The following is a 22,588-nucleotide window of genomic DNA, read 5'->3' as shown; positions in this document are numbered from 1 at the left end:
TACACTGCCATTTTCAGAAAGATCACACAAATATATGTCTCAACCAACAAGTCACAGAATTTGCTCTGCTAGCAATTTGTATATTTTGCCCCAAATAGATGCATACCTAGTGGCCTATAATTATTTTGCACGTGTGTGTGTGTGTGTGTGTGTGTGTGTGCTAACTGAGCTTTACCTATTGGCATATTGCCATCCACAGTACTCATTAACAATATTTTAGTCATCTCCGTGCCTGTTCCAATATCATTTTCAATTATAAACTTGTTAATTTGCATTTCCTTGTATTTTCTTTGACAAAATAGTCACTAGCTATAAGTTATTTAATAGAAGCAGTTCTTGGATTTAAGATTCTGTTATTTCTCTCTTTTCTAGTTTATTATCTTTCTTATATCTTTCCTCTTGCCTTTTTTGCTCTTTTATTTTCTAACATGAGTTAAAATCTTGGTTCATTTACTTTCATTATTTCCATAAAAATAATAATTTTAAAAGAATAATTTTTAGGGTTCTCCTAAGGACAACTTTGGCTGTCTTGTGTAAGTTTTGTCACAGCATGTTTTCATGGTCACCATTTTCTAAACAGCCTCCTACAGTAGCTTTGATTTCCGTTTTGATTCAGTAGTTACTGAGAAGCCTATTGCTTTAGGAATGTACTAAGGACTTTCGGCCATGTAAGTGACATATTTTTAAAGAGTTCCATGGATCCTTAGAAAAGAAGGCATACACTTCCAGTGGAAGATACCAACTCAATAAGTACCTATTGACTTATTAATTATATTATTAAAATGTTTTATATGTGCTATTTGAAATATAACAATAATACAATGATGCTTTCTCAAAGCTGTATTTTTGTCCATTTCTTGTATTTCTGGTTTTTTTCTTTTCATTTTGATGATACTGCTGTGTTGTGAACATGTGAACACAGATTCATTAGAAAGAATGAAAGGGTGGTTTAATGTCAGTTTGGCTGTTATCTCTATGAAATGATTCTTCTTCCCATGTTAAGCTTTTTGGCTTAACTTCTTCTCTGATGTCCATATTGTCATTCTTATTTTTTTCCCCATTTTTGTGCTGAATTTTTGCTTTTCAGTCTTTTTTCTATCATTTGCCTGGGGGGGTTGTTTTGTGAGAACATGATTTATATCGTTTCTCAATCCAATTTAACATCTTTATCTCTCCACACGTGTAACCTAGTATGTTCATGGTCACAATGGATAGTTTTTGTCATGTTCCATTTCCTCTCTAGTCCTGTGCCTTCACCTGGGGCCCACTGGAACCACCCAAGGAAGCTGGTGGTGATAGGATGGGTGGTGGTGTTTTTAAAAACTTAAATAAGCCTCACTTGAAATTCTGGTCTATAAAGTTGGTGTTATTGGCTGGGTTTTTCAATTTTAAAAGAATCAACCGGTAAGAATCACCAAAGGATGAGAATCACTGCTCTAAGCAGTTCCAAAACAAACTCTAAATTTATATCTCCAGTAATTAAAGTCAAGAATACACATTCTGATATTAATAATACTGTATGGCATTTTAATTTTTATTATTATTTTATCAAGATCTCTATTTTTTAAAGAATCCATTTTTGATGATTAAATTAAAAATAAATACAAATTTAAAATTTATAGTAAAAATATATACAGAATATCATATTAAAAATGAAAATCTTCGGGACGCCTGGGTGGCTCAGTTGGTTAAGCGGCTGCCTTCGGCTCAGGTCATGATTCCAGCATCCTGGGATCGAGTCCCACATTGCACTCCTTGCTCAGCAGGGAGCCTGCTTCTCCCTCTGCCTCTGCTGCCACTCTGCCTGCCTATGTTCGCTCTCTTTCTCTCTCTGGCAAATAAATAAATAAAATCTTTAAAAAAAATTTAAAATAAAATGAAAATCTTCTTCTGCGTTCCCCAGCTTTGTTCTCCAGAGTTATTCATTGTCCTTTTCATTTCTTATTCATTTTCCTATATATATGCAAACCACATAAATCTATTCATACACCCAAAACATAAACACACACACACCATGGATCACATGCTGTATATTATCCTACTAACTTCCTTTGTTCACTGAGAAATAATTTCTTGGTCATTTTTCCTCGTCAAATACATGTACAGTTCATTCTGTATAATAAACTTGTATTATCATAATTCGTTTAGACAGATGCCACTTGGTATCAGACACGATATCTTGGTTTGGGAAAGCCCACGCAAGTGTAACATATGGTTCTCTTCACCATGGGATATTTTTTTCAGATCAACTAGTTACAGAATAGTGGCCCAGGACTGACTTCCCTTGAAGCTTACAATTCTCTCATTAACTAGATAATGCTGTTTAGTATGATTTACTGTCTTGCAAGCTTTTCACTGTTTTTGAAGATCCCTGAGAGCAAAGTCTAGATTATTCTGTCTTTGGATTCCTCCTATTTACCAAGGCATGGGGGTAGGCACTTATTATTCCCTTGACAAATGCTCTTTGTCAATGAATGCTGGTGCCAATGCAAAGCAACCACACCTCCGCTCTTCTGAAATAAGGCTCAGTGGGTTAAAGCCTCTGCCTTCCATTCAGGTCATGGTCTCAGGGTCCTGGGATCAAGCCATGGATCAGGGGGGTCTCTGCTCAGCGGGGAGCCTGCTTCCTCCTCTCTCCCTGCCTGCCTCTCTGCCTACTTGTGCTCTCTGCCTATCAAATAAATAAATAAAATCTTTAAACCATTTGCTGTTTTCTGTTTTCTTGAATGCATGAACAAAAACCAAACCCAAATGAGTAGGTATGTGGTTGTGCAATGTCAGAGCTGTCCTTCAATCTGGAATTCCTCTTTCTCCAGAACTCTTCCCTGTGGGGTCAGAAAGAAGCAGTGGCCACTCAGATCATGGATACCCATGCAAGGGGGCATCAGAGGACGGTCCAGGAGCCTGCCCAATAGAATGGACACCAGGATGGGCACGCCATCCCAGCTGCCCTTACCAAGGGGCTGGCTGGCCCCAGGGAGAGACTACCCCTTGCAACTCCCTGCAACTCACTGGTGAGGTTGTACCTATTATAATGTGAGAATAATTTAAACTAAGAGGAACTTGGAAAAGTCTACTTGGAGAGTTCTTCTTTAGCACAGAATGAAAGGTCTAAATATACTGAATTTCACCAAACATTGTCTAAGAGGATGTGATAATTATCTACAAGTACTTAACAGGCCTTAGCGCCAAGGTGAGGCATGAACTGTTTTAAGGTGCTTTACGGAGGTGTGAGAAAGTCTTGGCAGGTAGTGGTAATTAAATTAAATTGAGTAAAATTACATTTCAGCTGGGGATTTAGGAAGGTCCCCCTTGTCTCTCAAACAAGGGTCCCCAAGGATATGTTCAGTCATTTAAAGTCAAACTGGGCCAGTTATTAGAGAACATCAGAGAAAGAATCATCTTAAATGGGGTTGGCAGAAACTGAAGTAGGGAGGAGCTAGCTGGTTTAATTAGTCACATTGCCCCTTTTGCTTCAAAGAGTTGTAAACACCTCACTACAGACTCTAGCTGGGAAGGAAAGATCATCACGATTCCAGTGACTCAGAAAAGCAGTATTACCGAGAGATCTGAGCTTGGCATTATTTACCTACCAAATTTGCTCTTTGAAATGTGTTTGGTCAGCTGTGCTTGGCTTCTGTGACTAGCTGTATTTGTCCAAAGGCTAATTAGCTCGAAGGGTAAAAAGATCAGTGAGTTAATCCATAATCTCAAGTGACTGATGAAATCTCACTGCCAAGTGGTGCTGGAGCAGATACTTTTTCAAGGGTTAATAAGGCATGCTAGCTATTCTCAAATATTAGGCTTTGCAAGAATGAGACAGGATAAAACAAGAGAAAAGACAATCCTAGATTTTGGGGGGGAAAAGCCCTTCTAACATTAATATGGCAATTTCATGAACAAATCTTTGAGAATTTAAGGGGACACGTGGGTAGTACTTGCTGGGTGATTCATGGGTTCTGGAGTGGTCGTAGGCAGAGGTTGTCCTTTTTGGTCCCTCAATAATACAATGAACATTTGGCTGTTGAACACTTACTATGTGCCAAGAACTGAGTTTTACGTGTTATGAACCCAGCGGATCCTCGCGATAACCTAACAAGGCAGGTGCTGTTATTCCTCAGTTTAACAAGTGACGCCATTCATGCCCCAAAGTCACATGGCTACTAAAATTTAAACCCAAGGGCTCTGGCTCCACAAGTTTTGCTCTTAACTGCTCTTCTGAACTGCTCTAAGGGGAAGGAGGGTGACTAGGGGTCTGGGTCAAAGTCTCTCTGGTTCTCTGGTTCTCTCTGTCATTAGATGCATTCTGGTAAGACCTTGTGCTCTGATGGACGATGTCATGTAGTAATTTCAAAACACAGCTAAACATAAAAATCACTGGGCTTTGGGAAGTCCATTAAAAGAACCTGTGCTTTCCAGGCCACCATATTTTTTGTGAGGGCTGCTGTCAGAAGTACCAAGTACCACAGACTGGGTGGCTTAAACAACAGAAACTTACTGGCTCCTGGTGCTGGAGGTCAGAAACTCGGGTCTGAACCCAAGGTACAAGGGGCTGGTTCCTCCTTTAGAGGGATTTGTCCCAGTTCTCTCTTGGCTGGTAGGTGGCCATCTTCTCCCATATCTCAATGCATGTCTATTCCTGTGTCCAAAGTTCTCCTTTTTAAAGGGACACAAGCAGATTAGGGCCTCTTCTAAAGATTTCATTTTAACTTGATAAGCTTCATAAAGACCCTGTCTCCAAACAAGGTCATATTCCAAGTAGTGATGATTAAGAACAGCCTCTTGTTTTTGCAAGAAGACAGAATTCAACCCAAAACATGAATCAAGCTTACTAGGCAGGTGTAAACTCCACCTGTGTGGTACAATCCACCATCCATGCAGCCTGAGGACAGCACAGGCTCCCCTCAGTTCTGCAGGGACATCCTAAAAAGCCCAGCCTTCTACCTCCTGGAAGGACACAGCTGTTCTTTCTTTCCCCTAGCCGACCAACACAAGGGCCAATGTAGGGGCTTGTGAAGGATTTTTCTGATCTCTAAGACTGAGCCCAGCCATTTACGAGATCACTCTTTGACCCTGTCCTACTAGAGTCCAACATTTCCATCAGCTACCCATCAAGGTTGTGGGAGAACAGCTTGATTGAGGGTTGAGGTATTCACATGGAGCTCAATTTTCTCCATGAAAAAGAGACAATCTCCTTAAACTTAAGCTATGGAAAGTCACATGCCTGTTCCTGTCTTCAAGGGCAGTGGTCTTCCTATTTTGAAAAAAAATCTATGTATACCCTCTATGTACACATTTTTCAAATTGATGGTTGAAATTTTTCATCACAGTTGAAATAGTTACAAAGAACATAATTTTCAGTGTATTATAATATTGGTAGAAAAAACTGTTATATCACTCTTTTAAATGTATACATACAATAGGGATTTTATACCCTTAATTACTCATTTAAAAATATATGAATAACCTCTTTTTTAATAGTTGGAAATTTTACATCATTTTTCTCCTTTAATAACAGGTCTGCAAACTTTCCATGTAAAAGGCCAAATACTATTTTAGGCTTTCCAAGCAGTCTCTGTCATAGCTACTCAACGATGTCACTATAGCATGAAAGCAGTCTTAAACAGCACATAGATGAATAGGCATGGCTAGGTTCCAGCACATTTTATGTACAAGAATAAGCAGTGGGCTGGATTTGGCCCATGGGTCCCTGCATGCCACCCTGTCTTAGAACTCAAATTCTCCATTCCACTTCCCATTGTTCCCATTCTACCTCAATTCTTCTCATACAGAATTTTAGCATGACAGAATTTTATGCTTAAAAGTCAACCGTGAATCATACTATTACACTTCTCTGAAACAAAAACATATATATACCAAAATCTAATTTGAAATACATTTTCTGTGAACAGGAGGCTATGATAAAAATAGCCTTCCTCATTCAGTTTAACGGTGTCATCGTTAATGTAAAGTAATTGGAACAAATATATTACAAATGTTGATGATTATTAATCCCAAGAGAAATATTTTATTGGGACTCCATCTCTTATTAAGATGGGAATGCAATTATGGATCTTTATTTGAAGGACCTGTCACATGCCCCTGTGTGGTTCTTAGAGAAGGCTTCCACGGTTTGGGCCACACAGTATTGTGAGACCTGATTCGGGTGAGAGAAGGCCTTTCCTTTGTCAAGAGGGAGCAGGCTGCTGGGAGGGTCACTGGTACCTTCTCAAGATGGGTTTTAAGGCACAGGTGGAAATTGAGAATGTGGAAATGGATCACCTTAAAACTATACATGCCTGCTTTTCCTTTGAGAAGTCTTCACACGCTTCAGGGCATGAGCACCCCAGACTGAAGACTACTCTTCTAATGCATTAGTTATAAATCAATGTACAGGGAGCGAAGCTGAAATGAAAGCATTAAACATCGGGAAAAGGAACCCAGGCTTGGGAATCAGACCTGGATTTCAATCCCACTCTGCCACTTACGGGAAGGATAATGAGCTAATTCTCTACATCTGTTTCTTTATCTGTGAAAAAGGGATCTAATGCCTTTTAACATTGCTCTTGAAGCTGCAATGAAATATATTAGCATAAAGGATGGGGACCGAGAATTGGTGCTAAAGCCTCCCCTGAGTCCCACTCTCTGTCCTATGAGTATAGGGGGATACACTCTTTGATAAAAACCTGTATCCTAAGAGGTATGGTACATAGAAGCAATGAATATTATTGAGCCATACAAAAGGGGAGGAAATTCTACCATTTGTGATAACATGGATGGACCTTGGAGGTGTGGTGCTAAGTGAGAGAAGTCAGATAAAGACAAATAGTGTATGATCTCCCTTATATGTGGCATCTAAATAAACAAGCCACCAACAGCTCAATACCAAACTCATAAAAAAAGAGATCAGATTAGTGGTTACCAGAGGCGGGAGGTAGGGGGAAGGGGAACTGGAAGAGTGTGGACAAAATGTACAAACTTCTGGTTATAAGATAAATCCGTACTAGGGATGTGATGTACAACATGGTGACCACAGTTAGCCCTGCTGTGTGGTATACAGGAAAGTTAAGAAAGTAGATCCTAAGTGTTCTCATCCAAGGAAAATTTTTTTTCTTTTTGTTGTATCTATATGAGAAGATGGATGTTAGCTGAACCTATTGTGGTCATCACTGCACATGTGTAAATCACACGATCATGTTGTATGCCTTGAACTTGCAGTGGTATGTCCATTAGTTCGCAATAAAAGCAGGAAAAAAAACCCACAACACTGTATCTTGACAGACCGCTGCATGTAGTAATTTTAAAATAACAGCTATATTAAGAACAATAATTAAAAAAAAAACCAGCTTGGGAAATTCCATTAAAAGGACCTATACTTATGTAAAGTGCCTAGCACCTACAGGGCACAATTCTTATAACCACCAGGCAAGCATTTCTGACATTGCTCTGGCCTTGAAGCCAGTGACAGAGTGAGCCTCTATTAACTACACCAGGGACGGGAGAAAGAGACTAGCACCACGCACCTTTGGTGCGATTACTACAGTGCCAGAGGACTAAGAGATTTTCCCCATCCCCTTGCTACTCATACCTCTCCCCAGGGGACATGGAATTGTAACAGTTCTCTATCACCATCATTGCAAATTCTTTCTCCCTTAACAATTCTAAGAGTTTAGAAGCCTTTGGTAAAGTGAGTATTTTTGGTTCATCTATGTTACATTTCCAGGCTGCTTTGCAAAAAGCAGGGTAGTGGACAGCTGGGTTCAGTTTTTCTTCATTGTTCATTTTCACCTCTGTGCCAGCAAGGCCAGATTAAGTAGCAGACCAAGGGGAACAAAGGCAAAAATCAAGGGCAGTTATTGGCCAGTTTGTTTTTGTCTATTACTTTCAAGTTGTTTTGAAAGAACTCTTACAAAAGCCCAACTTTTAAAAAGTGGATCTTTATTCTTTATGTAAATGGGCGGGAAAATGAATATGTAAGTGAATATATAAATGAATTTGAATACAGCTGACCCCTGAACAGTGTGGGGGTTAGACGTACTAATAGAGTTGAAGAGCTGCATGTAATTTTGACTCCCCCAATACTTAACTACCAATAGCCTACTTGTTGTCTTACCGATAACATAGCCAATCAATACATGGTTCGTGTGTTATATGCATTATATACCGTATTCTTAAAATAAGTAACCTGGAGAAAAGAGATTGTCATTAAGAAAATCATAAGGAAGGGAAAATACATTTATAGTACTGTACTGTAAAAAATCCACCTATAAGTGCATTCAAACCTGTGTTCTTCAAAGGTCAACTTATATAAATAATTGGTTGGTTGGGACTTTTTTTACCATTGTCTCTCAATTCTGGACAACTTTGAGGCTAATGATTGCACGAAAAACAAACTTCCACGCAGGTTGATCCATAGATGTTCACAGATTATTTTCGTTCCTAGATATACCCAGTCCTAGAACCGATACGGAGCAGGCATTCAGCAAATAGTGGTTGTTGACTGAATTGAGACAGCAAGGAAATGTAAACATTGTCCCCTGTCAAGAGACATATTAACAAGTCCATTAATTTCTCTGAGGCTCACTTTCTTCACCGGTAATAAGGTAACTGCACATTGCAACCCTTCCCTCCCCACCCAAGGGCCCACCGGGCCCAGAAGTAGGCCCTAAGCAGCCTCCACCAGAGCACCCAAGTTGTCACCAGATAGAATCTATTTGCCATCTCAGGACTCAGGATTCTTTAATATCTGGGATGTGATAGGTTTATAGTAAATAAATACCCAGATTAACAAACGAAGACATCACCCATTCTCCTTTCTTGACAGAATACGTAATTCAGGGGCATAAAATGCATGCTTAGGGGGATGGAGGAGAGAAGAAAGCTACCAAGAAGTACCTGGGAAACTACATATGGAAGAACCAAAAATACATATATTTTCCAAAGGTTTATATGTCTTCATGAAGAAGAGAGAGAGAGTCGGGGCAGGGTGGCTAAAACTTGGCAATCCAGACAGATTGATGGGCCATATGCAGAGACCAAGAACATCTTTGACTTAACCAATATAAAAGCCACCAGTTATTTATGACAGGTCACAGCCTTCCTGAATGCTCCAAGGCATCTGCCAAGAAGCACAATATCGTTTGATCTTAACTGTCTTCCAAAATCAGGAAAGCATACATTACTATCCTGGAGCTTCTGACTCTTGCTCCAAAAACATGTTTCCAGTGATTCCTTCTCTGTAAACAAGGCTGAATTGTTAAGAGATACTAGATTTGAAGTAATAACAGTAATACCTTATATATTACCTTATGTGCAATCCACAGAGCACTTGGGATATGTTAATTTGTTCTCTGAACATTTCTATGTATCTGATAGGTTAGATATTATCTATATTTTGTACATGAGGAAAAAAAGATACTAAAGATTGGAGAGGCAATATGGCAAGACCTAAATTTTACCAGTGGCTAATCTGGGGTTTCACCCCAGGCTCTTTGTTCTAAGGGTAGTGTCTTTTCCCTCTGGGTGGCCTCTGGTGCTAGCAGGGCTGGGATGATCTCTGAGGGTTTAGGAGAGTGATCTGACAGCAGACAGCATGTGCCCGCCTAGCACTCTAGCTGTCCAGTTAGAGAACCTTCCATAGCTAAAGACTTGAGCTAGACATTCTTTGAGATAACAAAAAATAAATGGCTTCTACTCACGGAATAAATGGCTTCTTCTACTCATGGAATATAATCGTACTATTGTCTCCTTGCACAGAGCATTATGGTGCACTCATCACTTACACAGACTCCATAATTTAATTTCCATTCACCAACAGCCTTGTGAGAAATGCACCTTTACTTCCATTTTTACAGATGAGAGAACTAAGGTTCAGAGGGTTTAAGTAGTCATCTACCTAGTCCTCAAGAAATTTTAAGGAGGACAGAAGGGTCTTCTATCCAGTGATCTTTGCAAATCTTCTTAGGTCTACTTTGCAGAGAAGTTTGAACCTGGCTTATGGAATCCAGAGTGGGAGCTTCTGTCCACTGACACCCTCTGTTCTCTAAAACTGGAAGGGTGTGGGTACTAGGAAGAGTGCTAATGGATCGTACCAACACAGCATCCCAGAGCCCAAGGCTTGGATTGAACCCTTAACATTAAGTAGTCTGGACTGACGCTCAGTACCTGTGTGGGGGGATTTCAGACCAGTTCCTACTTTGATACCATTCTTTGTATATGATAGAACCTGTATAATGCATATTTCACATCACTGGGCCATCAGACATGAGTGAGCTGAATCACAGGTGCTAGGACCCGTGGCCTGGCTGGCTACAATTAGAAATATTTGCCCAAAGGTCAAGTCTGTCAGTGTGGGCTGCCAGTATGAAGGCCTGAGTTCCATTAGCTGATGGGTGCTTCCTTCCAACCAGGCAAATGGATGTTAGAACTGCCCCAGATGCTATCTCAAATGTTCAGCTATAAAAATTCCAACCAAGTCAGAATGAAACTTTATTTCATTATGCTTCCAGGTCTGGGAATGATGCCAGTGAACTGCTCTCCTTGACAGGTCTCTCATCACTTATAGCTCAAAGAAAAGGAAAAGTGAGCTCCCAAAGTGCCAGGCTGCAGCCCTCCTTGTCAGATGGCAACACCTCCCTGGAACAGCTGAGCAAGAAGATGAGTAAAGAACTGACATTCCCGAAACCCTGCATACTGAGGATAATTCCCTGTGTATTTCCTTTTCAAAGTCTTGCACAATTCCCAGAGCTGAGAAAAAGACATAGGAGAGGGATGAAAAATCAGTTTCATCTGTAAGCCAGTTCTGATTGGTTGGTAGTGGCTGACTTAGTGCTGTGTTAAGAGGGATTCTGAGGCTCCATCTAAGAACAGTGGGAAAGATTGCTATGGTTGATGCAACATGGGCCCTAGAGAACAGATGGTTTGGAATCCTGACCTTGGAAATCATCAAGTCTAAACTTCTCTCTATACCTGTGTGTAGGTGCTGTGGAGCAGAAGGTTTAAATGGTTTACAAAATTCAGTTGCGAAACTATAGACAGGAAGTCAAGGCCTTAGGTTCTAGATTACTGCTCTGTCATCTAGATGAGTACTTTTCTAGTCCTGGATTTCTAGAATGTCACAGATTATTTGAAACTTGTTAGCCTATCAGTGGACTTCAAAATCCTGTGGCAATTCAAAGATAATTATTGTGATGCTAATTTCACTTATGTAATAGGCAGCTATTTCCCGGTGTCTCTGTGCTCACTGAAATCCCACAGCACTTCCTTCCACTCATGATAGTTTTTGGTGTGGCCAAGCAGCAGATTCACAAAGCAAGTCATCTCACTCTTATCTTCACCCCTGCCTCTGGTTTAATTTACTTGGTCTGCCAGTGTTCTCAGTAAAGATGATAAAATCCTGCCATGAAAAGAAAGAAGTTGCCAAGAGGCCACATAACTCAATCCAGCAAACGTTTCTGAGCGCTTAAGTGCACAAGGCCTAATCCTTGGGAATTCTGTCCAACGTGCAGGAAATGGGTATAGTTGGACCGGAAGGCATCCCTGGTATTAGGGATGGTATTGAACTGTAGGGATTTTTTCCTCCCTTTCTCAGTGTTTTGTGAGATTTCTAATAGATCTCTTTATTAACCAAAGATTTAAGCAGACCAAACGCAGAGCGAGCTATATCCTTCTACTTGCAGATCTGGCTGCGATTGTCAATGTCAGGACATCTCCAGGAGGCTGGGACCGGATGCCTGTAAGAAGGCTTTGCAGCATGATTTGGATCTAGCTTCCTGAAAAGGTTGATTACATTTTCATAATTGGTTTTACATTAAAAAGAAAAAAACCTTGGGGGAGTGAATAAATAGAATAACATATGATGTTGAAGGTAAGGATTTTAAGACCAAATTAACTCTAAGAACTACTTAGTCAATATTTTCCAGCTAAACAAAATTTGCAGAATTGAGTAAGATGACAGCAATTAAATCATCCCTTAGCCTCAATTTATACTTGTCTTCATAAAGAATTATCTGTTTGCAGCAGACTTACCCTCTCAATCAAGGTTTGCTTAGCCTCTTATTAAAACTAAATCCATGTGTCCAGAACATACTGTGTTGAAGGTGGCGGCCCAACGTGTGGTGAGTGGTGGGGCCACCATATCTGTGGACAGAAACATGCCACAGATGGTGAATGTTGACTTTCTGCAATAGGAAATGGTACACCTTTACATTCCTCCATGCCAAACAGACTAATGGAAAAACCAAGATTTCACTACATGTTGAGTGTTGCATGTACAAAGGTTAAGGGCAAAAGTAAACAAGTTTGTGAATACTAATGTTCTGTTAATCTCTCTGTTGCCAGGGCAAGTCTTCTAGGTACTTCATGGAGGAAGAAGAGAGGAAGGAGCTATAGCTTGATGATGAGATAGAAGTCACTGGCCTAGCAGAGCAGGAGAGCTCTTTAGAGCCCAGCACTGCCCCGTCTAGTAGATTAACCACACGTGGCTATGGAAACCTTGAAATACGTGACTAGTATGACTACGCAAGTGAGTTACAAATTTTATATAACTTTAGCTAATCTATATTTAAAAATTGATACTTCAGTTATTGAAAAACTTTTGTGTATGTTTGGAACAAGTTGGGTACGTGAATCTACCTTTTTAACTATAAACTTTATGAAATCTAAAAACAGATTTCCTGTGAAAATTCAGTATCCAAATTGAGTTGTGTTGTCAGTGTAAATTACATGTTGGATTTCAAAGACTTAACATAAAAAATTGAATATAAATATTTTTGTTAATAATTTTGTAGTTGCATGCTAAAATATTTGGGGCATACTGGGTTAAATATATATATTATTAAAATTTATAGGCTTTTTTCTTTTTTTTACTTTTTAAATGTGATTACTAAAAAAAAGGAAATTACACACAGAACTTGCATTGTATTTCCACTAGACAGTTTTGTTCTAGAAAGAGATCAGCCATATTATCCCTGTAGGACATTATTCTTTGAATAGCTATTGAAATTGTCTTTTACACATTCACATACCTAGTGTAATAGTAGAAAGTGCATAATATTAGGCGTGCATAGCAAATAACCCACATTTTTAAAACCTGCTACTGAGACCCCTACAGATTCTTCTTCTGTTGAATGCAATCTGGCTTGTACGCTCTGGTCTGCTATTTCTTTATATGTCAGGCTGGAAATTTCAAGGACATCAATAGTTTTTCTTTCTCCGTCTAGTGGCCTAACTCCTTCCCCTCCATTTGTCATTAGTTAAGTCTTCGCTGGGAATGCCAGTTTATAAAACAGATAGAAATGGGAGTGGAGGACTCACTCATGCCCGCCCCGGCTCCACATCTCCCCAGTCCCCTCAACGCCCCCAACTCTGACTGACGTGGTTTGAAAAACTGTGTCACATTCAATGATTTTCAGGTCTAAACTTCTGAGTCTTCAGCTGCTTCATCCCTGCATGTCCTCTACCACTACCTGGAATTTCTCTCTGAGCTGGGCCTATTCACAGGGTCTTCAGAAAGCATGGCAGCCTTGGTGACTCCCACAACCACCGCGGGTCACGCACACCCCCAGACTGAAGGCACTGTTGTTCCTGGTCTTTCACGCCCCTCACTGTTGCTACAGCAACTGTGAATCGAGCAAAGGGCAGCCATGGACCTAATGACCTTCTACCTCCCGTAGATGGCCCAGGAGGAGCTGGTCTCATACGGAAACTGACGTAGATCCCATCAGCCAAAGAAACACTCCTCGGAACGAGGTGGCATATCATACAGTAACACAAGGGGATAAACAAATGGGACATTTTGGTAACAACATTTTACTTAACTCCAACATCTTTTCCTAAATGACACTGTAAACTATTCACCCAACCACCCGAAAAGACCTTTCTAATTTGACTTTAATTATCACAATGATGGTTGAATTCAATTCCCCATGGTCTGGTTCAACCAGGTGGACTGAAAGGTGAGGAGACCTCCTTCCCCTGTCCATTCGCTCTCCTTCCATCCATGGATGCAGCAAAGAAGTAAATCAACACGTGTGAAAACACAAACCACTTGCCACGTCCTGGCTTGGTAGACATGGGCAAGTTCCTCAACGTTTTGGTGATTCGATCTCTTCATTTAGAAAACAGGTATGAAAGTCATCCTGTTGGGGCTGTTTTAAAGCTTCAGTGAGTTATTACATCTCCATACATATTGGATAGTGCTTGCCAAACTGCAAATGCTCAGGGCAGGTTAGCTTTTCCCATTGTGACTGATTTCAATCCAATTGCTAGGAGACATGGATTCTATCACTCCAATTCTCAGTGCTGAACTTCAGGGATTGAATTTAAAATATTCATATTCACTGTGACCTCTCAGGCAACTCTGACAGTCACGTGAATATCTGAGGGAATTCGTTTTTCTTTACCTTTCCATGGAAGCCTCTAATTTGTCCCACACCCCACAAACACCATGCAGAGGCAGAAGGAAGAAGCCTCCTCCTTCAGGACTGAACAGGAAGCTGTTCTGGTAGCTGAAGGAGCATGTTCAAGTCCTGTGATCCTAGTTTCACCAACACCACAAGCTGAGAAGTGAAAAACCACCATGTTCTAGAACTGTTCCCAAGACTTTTTCATTCCAGCCCTCAATGAGAACATGCAGGACCTCATTCAGGGACTGAAGCCACCACCTGGGTCAGAAGTTGACTGGCACAGGGCTGGGCAGTATTTAGCGAGCCCTTTGCAAAAAGGAGATAAGAAACTTGAGGGTATAATAAATTCTTAGCTTTTTACCTGGGACAGAGATCCTATGTGACCCTGAAACGGGGGCTGTCATCAGAGTATAATGTGATCATGCGTTCATGGATTTTCTTAGGGCCAAGGGAGAGTTTCACAGCTTGCAAATTCTGAGACTTTCATGATCCAAAAATAGGTTAGTAACTACCCTTAATTTTTTAAAAACATTTTTAGTGCTTCCATAAAAGGCTGTTTCTTCTCTCATTCTTGCCAACAGGTGCCAGTGCCTCACTCATGGCAGTGATGCTAATGGGGGAGAGAAGAGACCGAAAGAGGAGGGAGGGTCATTCTAATGAAATGACGTCATTTAATGCACATCCGCTTAAAAACCAGACTTCGTCAAAACTGGGTGTGGGTCAAGGTGTGCCTAGGAGTGAGATGTAATCGGTAGAGTTCCCTGCACACACTTGCCTCCGATGAGGTGGAATTTTCAATTTGGCACACCATCTTGAGCCTCTTGGAATCAGAAGACAGCCTCTATTTCTAGAGGGGTCTTCAGCTAACATGACAGGTCACTGACCTGGCCAAGTGACCGGGTTCCCCATGCTGTATACTGCCACCCACGGTGAGGAAACGTGGCTATCTCTTCCCGTGGCATCAGGTCAAAAGAGCATGTCAGGTCTCTTCCAACTCCCCTAGCCCTGCTTTCGGGTCTTCTCCAGGAGAAACCTTCCTAGCTTTTTTATTTCTTTACCCGCTCACCACAGATACAGCAAATCCCCTTCTACAGCCACGTGAAGACCTATAACACTCTCTTCTGTCAAAAGGACATTGTTATAAAGGACTAGCCGGGAAGATTTCCCATGTTCAACTATTTCATGTGCATGTATTTCTGAACCAGATGATAAGGTTTTCCTCTCTCTTTCCCTCTGTTGTTTGCACCCAAGTGAACTGTAAATAGAAGACATGCAGTATGCTGTCAGTGTTCCTGGCACATGAGATAGGGAATTACATTTAAAAAAAAAGTAACAGTGATGAAGCCTCAAAACCCACAGAGATGCTGGGGAGAGGTTCTTATGCAGAGATGGAAGCCCCAAGTTCAGCCCCCGCTCCCTGCACCCACGCCGAAAGCAATGCTTCTCCTCCCCATGTTCAGAAAGATTATAGTTCCCCTGGAATCCTACCCCGTGCTTGAGTTCTGTCTTGCCATATATATTTTTAAGTTTGCAGCTAGAAGGGTCTCTAAAGGCAGAGAGTTTTTCCTTCCCCATGTTGCCTCTCCATTGCCTGTTTACAGCACTGCTTTCTTCTTTTTTCCTGCTTCTACCCAAAGAAATCGAGAATTTCATCACCAGTGTCAGAAAATTAAACCCCAGGGAGGAAAGCAATAGCTCAGAGCAGCCCTTCCCTGGCAAAGAGCCAATCCTTGAATATAACTTTGCAAACCCTGTCTGGTTTTCAGGGGCTGAAAAGGATGCAAAACAGAGTCATTTGGAAGCGTGATTTTTGGCAGCTAAAATCTCTCTGACTGCTCTTCAGCTCATCTTTGCAATTAATTTTTAAAAAGAGAGAGAACATATTTTGGTTTAGAGACCGGATTCATGACAGAAGTCAGGGGCATGACCTAGCTCAGTTGCACACTTCCCAAACCGAGAGCAGCAGTGCATGCCAAACAGATGCCCCCTTCTGCGCTTGGGGGTCTGAAGAAGTGTTTGACAGACCATCGTAATAACATCTCTCTGCACAATGCACACACCGGCAACACAGTCAAGCTGCTTACCGTTCGGCTCCGTGCCTGCACCTTTCTCCCTCTTCCCAGAAATCCACAGGGTTGACTCTCATTAATTTAGTTTTAAAAGCATGTTCTTCGGAAATGGATCTATACCCAGGCAGATAAAGCACAACTCCACTCCTCCTCGTAATCCTAACTAGACAAGCCAGTGTTCCGGTATAATCCAACTACAAATCCGATCCTACCCAAGCAACGCATGAAGCCTTTGGAATACAGAAGCTCACACATCACAGGAACCCCAGAATGCCCGCTCTTCCATGTGCTCGTTGCAATTCATAGTTTTCTCGGCAGACAATAGGACAAAGCTGCATTTTAGCGCTGGTTGCAGATACCGGCGGACAGATGTGTAAGACTAAGGTTTACTCACCAAGCTCCCGTAAGTCCATCCTTCCCAACTACAAAGACTGCTGCTAAGCTGCTGCCGCCACCAGATGACTTAGAGCCGTCCCCCAGAAGAACAATGTGTTGGAATACCGGATGGTTCCCGAGTAAGCTTGTTCACAAAACAGGTTTCCAGTCGAGCCATGTGAATGGAGACCTGCCACACACCTTTGAATGGCACACACTTCGAGTCCAGAAGAATAAGCATGTAGCTTTGCTTATGTTTATGGAGCTCGAGCCCAGGGGTGCTCCGATTGGCAGGAATCGCAGAAAGATCAGCCAATCAAAAGGAGCCTCCATTTCAGGGAAACTCCTGCTCATTTATTTAGCATCTTCAGAGATCATCGGCTTTTCTAGGAAGAGCTTTTCTCTTATAGTATCACAAGAGAAAAATAATCACTGCATTTCAATGTTGTGCTCTATGCTCTTTCATCAATAAACACAGAGCTCCTCTTCTCGGCGTTCCTCAATACCTCCACTTTTCTTATAAAGAACTTTAAAAGGAGAGAGGGGGGGGGGAAGAAGGAGAAAAAGAAAGAGCTGGTGATGGGCTGGAGATAGTTCATATTCATCAGCCTCCACCTTGTTGGGAGGAAGGAGGTGGGGGAGCGCCTGGGCTCAATAATTACTGATTCTGTTGCCATGGAAACAGACTGGCTGCAGCGAGTTGGATTCGTGTAGAACATCTGCTGCCAGACCCATAATCAACGGCAATCTCCTCTCTCCCCCTCTCCTTACTTTTATGTGATTGTGAGTTTGCTTTCTCTCTTCTTCTCTTCCCATGCAGTTTTTTGCCCAGAAATGGCATGTAACTGCCTTACTTCGTACACGCAGTACACGCGCTCCCAGAGATGCGTGCACACAGGAGGGCGACCCAGCGGGACGCCTACGGAAGGATCCATACTCGGATTCCTGTCCAGAATGTAAACAAGGCATCACACTGCACCTCCACCCCTAATGAAAATGTACTGTAAATCAACCTCAAGAGTGAGGGGGGTATCTTTTAAGATATCTGTCACCTGAGAGTCCTGAAAGCCCCCAAAGAAAAGTTTGCACTGGCATTTCTCAGAGGGCACTGTGATGGTTCCTAGCAAACCTCTGTAGTGAAGCGATCGAACGGAGAAGCTTGTAGAAGATTTTTAAGTCCCAAACCTTTAGGCTCAGCTTCTTCTTTTGCGCTAGCAGCTCACATGGCACGCTGAACACGGGGTGGGAGAGGGATCTCCCTGGGGATGTCGCGAGTCCATTTACCTGGCCCCTGACTCCTCTCCTGTTTGCTCCGAATTCGCCTAATTACAGGTACCAGAGTTAATGACAGACTCTGGATGTGCTATCTTTCTCCTTAACAGCAGGGGCCGCCACTGAGCAATAAATGGCTACATGGCCAGGTCAAACACAAGAGGAGACTAATCTTAACCTGTGTGCCCAGGGAAGGCTTCAACTCTACAAAGACTGACTGAAGATGGCAAATGCCAAAGAGGGTTATGACTCTGGCTTACATAAGAAGGAAAGGAATTATTCTCCGTCCCATCATCATGAATTTCAAGAACTTCTCTTTCCTGAAGGCCTCTCTGCAAATCTAGTGCCCTCAGACCATCAATGACACACAGCCAGCTTCAGAGGGGGCTTTGCACATCTCTGGCTCTTGAAGCCAAGTGAACTATCCATATGTCACATACCCACAGTCTCATAAGCAACAGTAACTCTGGGCCTCCTTTATTCTGAAAGGACTCCCAGTCCAAACCCCATTCTCCTCTATCACCAAGTGCTCCATTCTGGCACAGTGGTCTTGATATTGGATTTGCCCCTCCAGGAATCTGATTCCTGATTTTCCATTTTATCTCTTTTTGCCCCTGTGAGCTCAGATAGGAATTCTCACCTATATTCATCCTGTCTTGCACCCAAACCCAACTCTGGCCATCTATCTCAGCTCTGTCCACATGACCTCTACCACCCAGGATGGTGGCTATCTCAGGTTTTTTGACTGCCACTCTGGAACATATCGACCCTCTTCTGCCTACTCTCTTCTGCCATGAGGACACTTACCCCCGTCCTCTCAACCTCCTGAGACCCTCCTGAGATCCCCCACATACCACTGTTTTTATGTAGCAACATGGCATTCCAACCTGGTCTTCCCTCAAGCAAAATTTAATCATTTATTCCACAAATACTGAGTGTTTATATGCCAAGCACTGTGACCAAACAAACTGGCATGGTTTTTACCTTATGGCACAATAACTTGAGTGGAGGAGGAAAAAATATGAAAGTATAACTTTCATACGGGGTATGAAGGAGAGCTATGTGCCATGAGCACAAATGAAAAGATTTAACTTAGTAAGTCAGGAAAAGCATCTCAGAGGAAGTGATACTTGAGCTAAGACTCCAAAGGCAGAGTAAAAATTAATAAACTAAAAGTGAGGGGAACAGTGTCTCAGACATAAGGAATAGCATATGTGAAGGGCCTGTCTAGATGAACACTGCCTAGAAGGAAGTGTGGCATCTTTGGAAACTCGAAATATGCCAGCTGCAGCTGATTACAGTCAGAGTGGCTGGAAGGATGGTGTGAGATGAGCTCGGACAGTAGGCAAAGGCTAGATATGTAGGGTCCTAGAGACCACATTAAGGATGTTGGCTCTCATCCTATTAGCAATGATAAACTATTGAAGTACTCCATACAATGATTCCCAGCCCCCCAAACACCTACATAACTCAACATATGAAATAATCTATTTCAAGGCATCTATAACTTGTTGGACTGGTCTAGCTAACATTTACTGGCCAATTAACAGTCCAGATAGCATTCCAAGTACTTTAAATGAACTGATTTAATTCTCACAAAAATGCTGTGAGGTATTACCATTATCCCTATCGTACAGAATGATGAAATTGAGGCATACGGAGGCAAAGTTTCTTGAGCAAGTTGACCAAGACATAATGTGGCAGAGCTGGGATTTGAACCAAGGGATTCTAGTTCCAGCTTCTACAAGTGTGATCGACAGGGACCACCTGGGTCCTGTCATTGGGAGTTCTCCTCAAAATGAAGATTCCTGGGATCCTACCTTATTCTTCCTGAACCAGAATCCCAAGGAATGGAATCTAGGGACATTTCCTCAAGCTCTCCAGGGTACTCCTACATACACCAGAACTTGAGAATCACTGCTAAGAGATGTTTGTATAAAGAAAATGAATCCATTTTCAATGTACAAAATGGAGAAGAGTCTTTTGTTTTTGTTCGTTTGTTTGTTTGTTTTTGAGAATCAGCCATCCCAATCTACATCAGACCAAGGTCACCTTTCTTTCATTTACTACAAATTCTCGAGTTGAGGGCAGGTACCATTGCAGCGTATGAGGCTCGGTAGCTGCTAAGGGCAGGCATGTGAAGAATGGACACAGGATTTCTCAAAAAACAAATTCACCAGGGGGGTAGAGATGCTATCAGACCCACCAAAAATAACACAGGTAGATCATATAGATCTACGTGGACACTATGAAATGTCATAAATTTTCTTCAAATTGTTTTTCCTGGAAAATTCATTTTTAAGACCAAATTGCCAGGTAGAGAATATTTTTGGGCTTTCCATCTGTTCTACCCTCCTCATCTATTCAAAAGCGAGCAAGCAGAGCCCTTGGTTCACCAAGCTAGGCAAGGTGTTAGTTCTGAAAAGTAAGCTGCTTCACTTTACATTTTCACAGGGGTCACTTTATACCAAATCGCTATACGGTCTTTGGAGAAGCTTCCAAAGAATTTTTCCATAGAATCTTGTCTAGTAGTTTTGTGAACTGAGATCATAGGCTGTTCACTAATTTGGCCATTGCTGGGTATTCTTTCCTTTCTAGATTTGCAGCAAAAGGGTCTATACAAGCCTCAGAGCCGCTGTTGAACCTCAAAAAGGGGAACCTGCATTTTATTGGTCTGATATCTGAACAAGCCCCCAAGAACTGGTACGAAGTACAATGGCCCTGCACGAGAGAGGCTCAAAATGTATTATCAGTGGCATGCCATCAAGCTTCTGGACACATTCAGAGTTATTATGAGCCATCTGTAGATAGAAGGGAACCACAACATCAACCTGGAAGATATGGGGGGGGGGGGGCAGGGCGGGGAATCACTCCTGGGCATCTGATTAAAAATCAGAAGAAATCTCTTTCCACTTCACCCCCACATGACAGCCTGGATTCTCTGCTTCGTGCTGGGTAGCTATTGCTGGTACCATTTACCCTGCACTTTCTTGGGGGCAGATTCAAGCTAATTGAATTCTGTTTCTTTCCACAAACATGATTTAGTGAATAGATTATTACCAAATTTGATGTGTAATTCATATACCTTTGTAATACTTTTTAAACAAATTCATGAATCAAAAAAAGAATTGTTAGGGGATATGTATTTTGGGGACAAAAAATAACAGTGACTATTGTAGAATGATTTCTAAACTAGCTGGCTAAATTTCCCTTAGTTTTCCTATTGGTCTTAACTAAAAGGAACACCATTTATAGTGAGCATTTAAAAAGGAGCTGGAGAGGATTCCACATACTGGGCTATAGATAGGAGGCACCAATAGTAAATCCTGCCATTTTCCTGCTGCTGGTCCCGAACAGATTACTTCCATAATCATATGTAAATCATATTTATGAGACATTAATGTGATTAGGCTTATTTCCCCTGGACTTTGCCATTTTTGTATTTCCCTTAAAAAATGCCTAAAATATAAGCAAAACCTACAAACACCAAAATAAAACCAGATCTATAGAATGCAAACGTGTCTATAAATAAATCTTTTATTCTTTCCTCTTCCAGAGCTCGACTTCTGATAGGCGACTATGATTTGCATTCATGGGGTTGGAGAGTCAAGGTGTGGAAGTCCTTGAGGTGTGATAAACTTGACCAAATGGAACAGGCTGACCTGAGAATGACATGGGGGCCAGAAGAGCAGGGCCCAATAAGATGCATCTGTTACAATTCTGGAGTGCCTTCAAAGTAATAGTTGGGTGAAATTCTCAAAGCATATCATCTTGCCAGCTTGAATCTTCCAAATATACCATGGAAATGCATTCCAGAAATGCAGGCTGATGAAAAGTCATGCCAAAAGGAAAAATGAAAATGCCAAAATCCTTAACTCAGCCTTGCCAAGCATGTCCACTGGCAATATGGTGGCAAAAATCTACTGGGCCAAAGGTAGGATATTCTCTGGGCGACACAAAACGAGAAACGGCTTCTTCGCCATCATGAAAAGGGAAGCTTTGGGGCTGTTATCACATTCTTCTTGGTTTTCAGCTCTCATGCATGAGTAAACCTCGTTCAATTTTGAGACACATATCAATTTCACACACAAGTGATTTCACCTTTTGAGAAAAAAAAATTTAGTTTCTGATATTCTCAATAAGAGAACCAATTTCACAGTGGTTAGTAGAGATTAAATCTGTGTTTTATCAAATAGTTAACATTTGATGCCTTTAATTTCTCTGCTCTTTCTGCTTACAGATGCACAGATAATCTGTGGTCCTGGTCTCTTGTTACAATGGGGATCACACTGCAACAGAACAGGGTAAGTCAGAGAGGAAGGGGAGCTATGAAGGGTTTGCTGTTAGCCAGAGGGAAACCCAGATCAAGAAGGTGAGTAGATGCAGTTCACCCAGGTAAGGAGGGAGGGAGAGGAGGTTCTAGACACATAAGCAGTCAGTTCCCGGGGATCATGTTCTGAGATGTGA

At 41.6% G+C, this 22,588-nt stretch overlaps 1 protein-coding gene across 8 annotated transcripts in view; it reads right to left on the bottom strand.

Annotated features, from left to right (window-relative positions):
* ELMO1 (engulfment and cell motility 1) overlaps nucleotides 1–22,588 on the bottom strand; it is a 533,506-nt gene that overhangs the window by 114,081 nt on the left and 396,837 nt on the right. The window contains exon 1 of one of the 8 annotated variants that reach the window (XM_046020718.1): nucleotides 16,869–17,090. The exons of the other annotated variants lie outside the window; for them this stretch is intronic. The gene's annotated coding sequence lies outside the window, so the exon portion shown is untranslated. Of the gene's footprint in view, nucleotides 1–16,868; nucleotides 17,091–22,588 lie in introns of those variants that run through there. 8 annotated transcript variants of the gene reach the window in all.

The sequence above is a fragment of the Meles meles genome, chromosome 10 (assembly GCF_922984935.1).
Source record: "Meles meles chromosome 10, mMelMel3.1 paternal haplotype, whole genome shotgun sequence".
Lineage (NCBI taxonomy): Eukaryota > Metazoa > Chordata > Mammalia > Carnivora > Mustelidae > Meles > Meles meles.
This window is presented reverse-complemented; position numbering and strand designations above follow the sequence as displayed.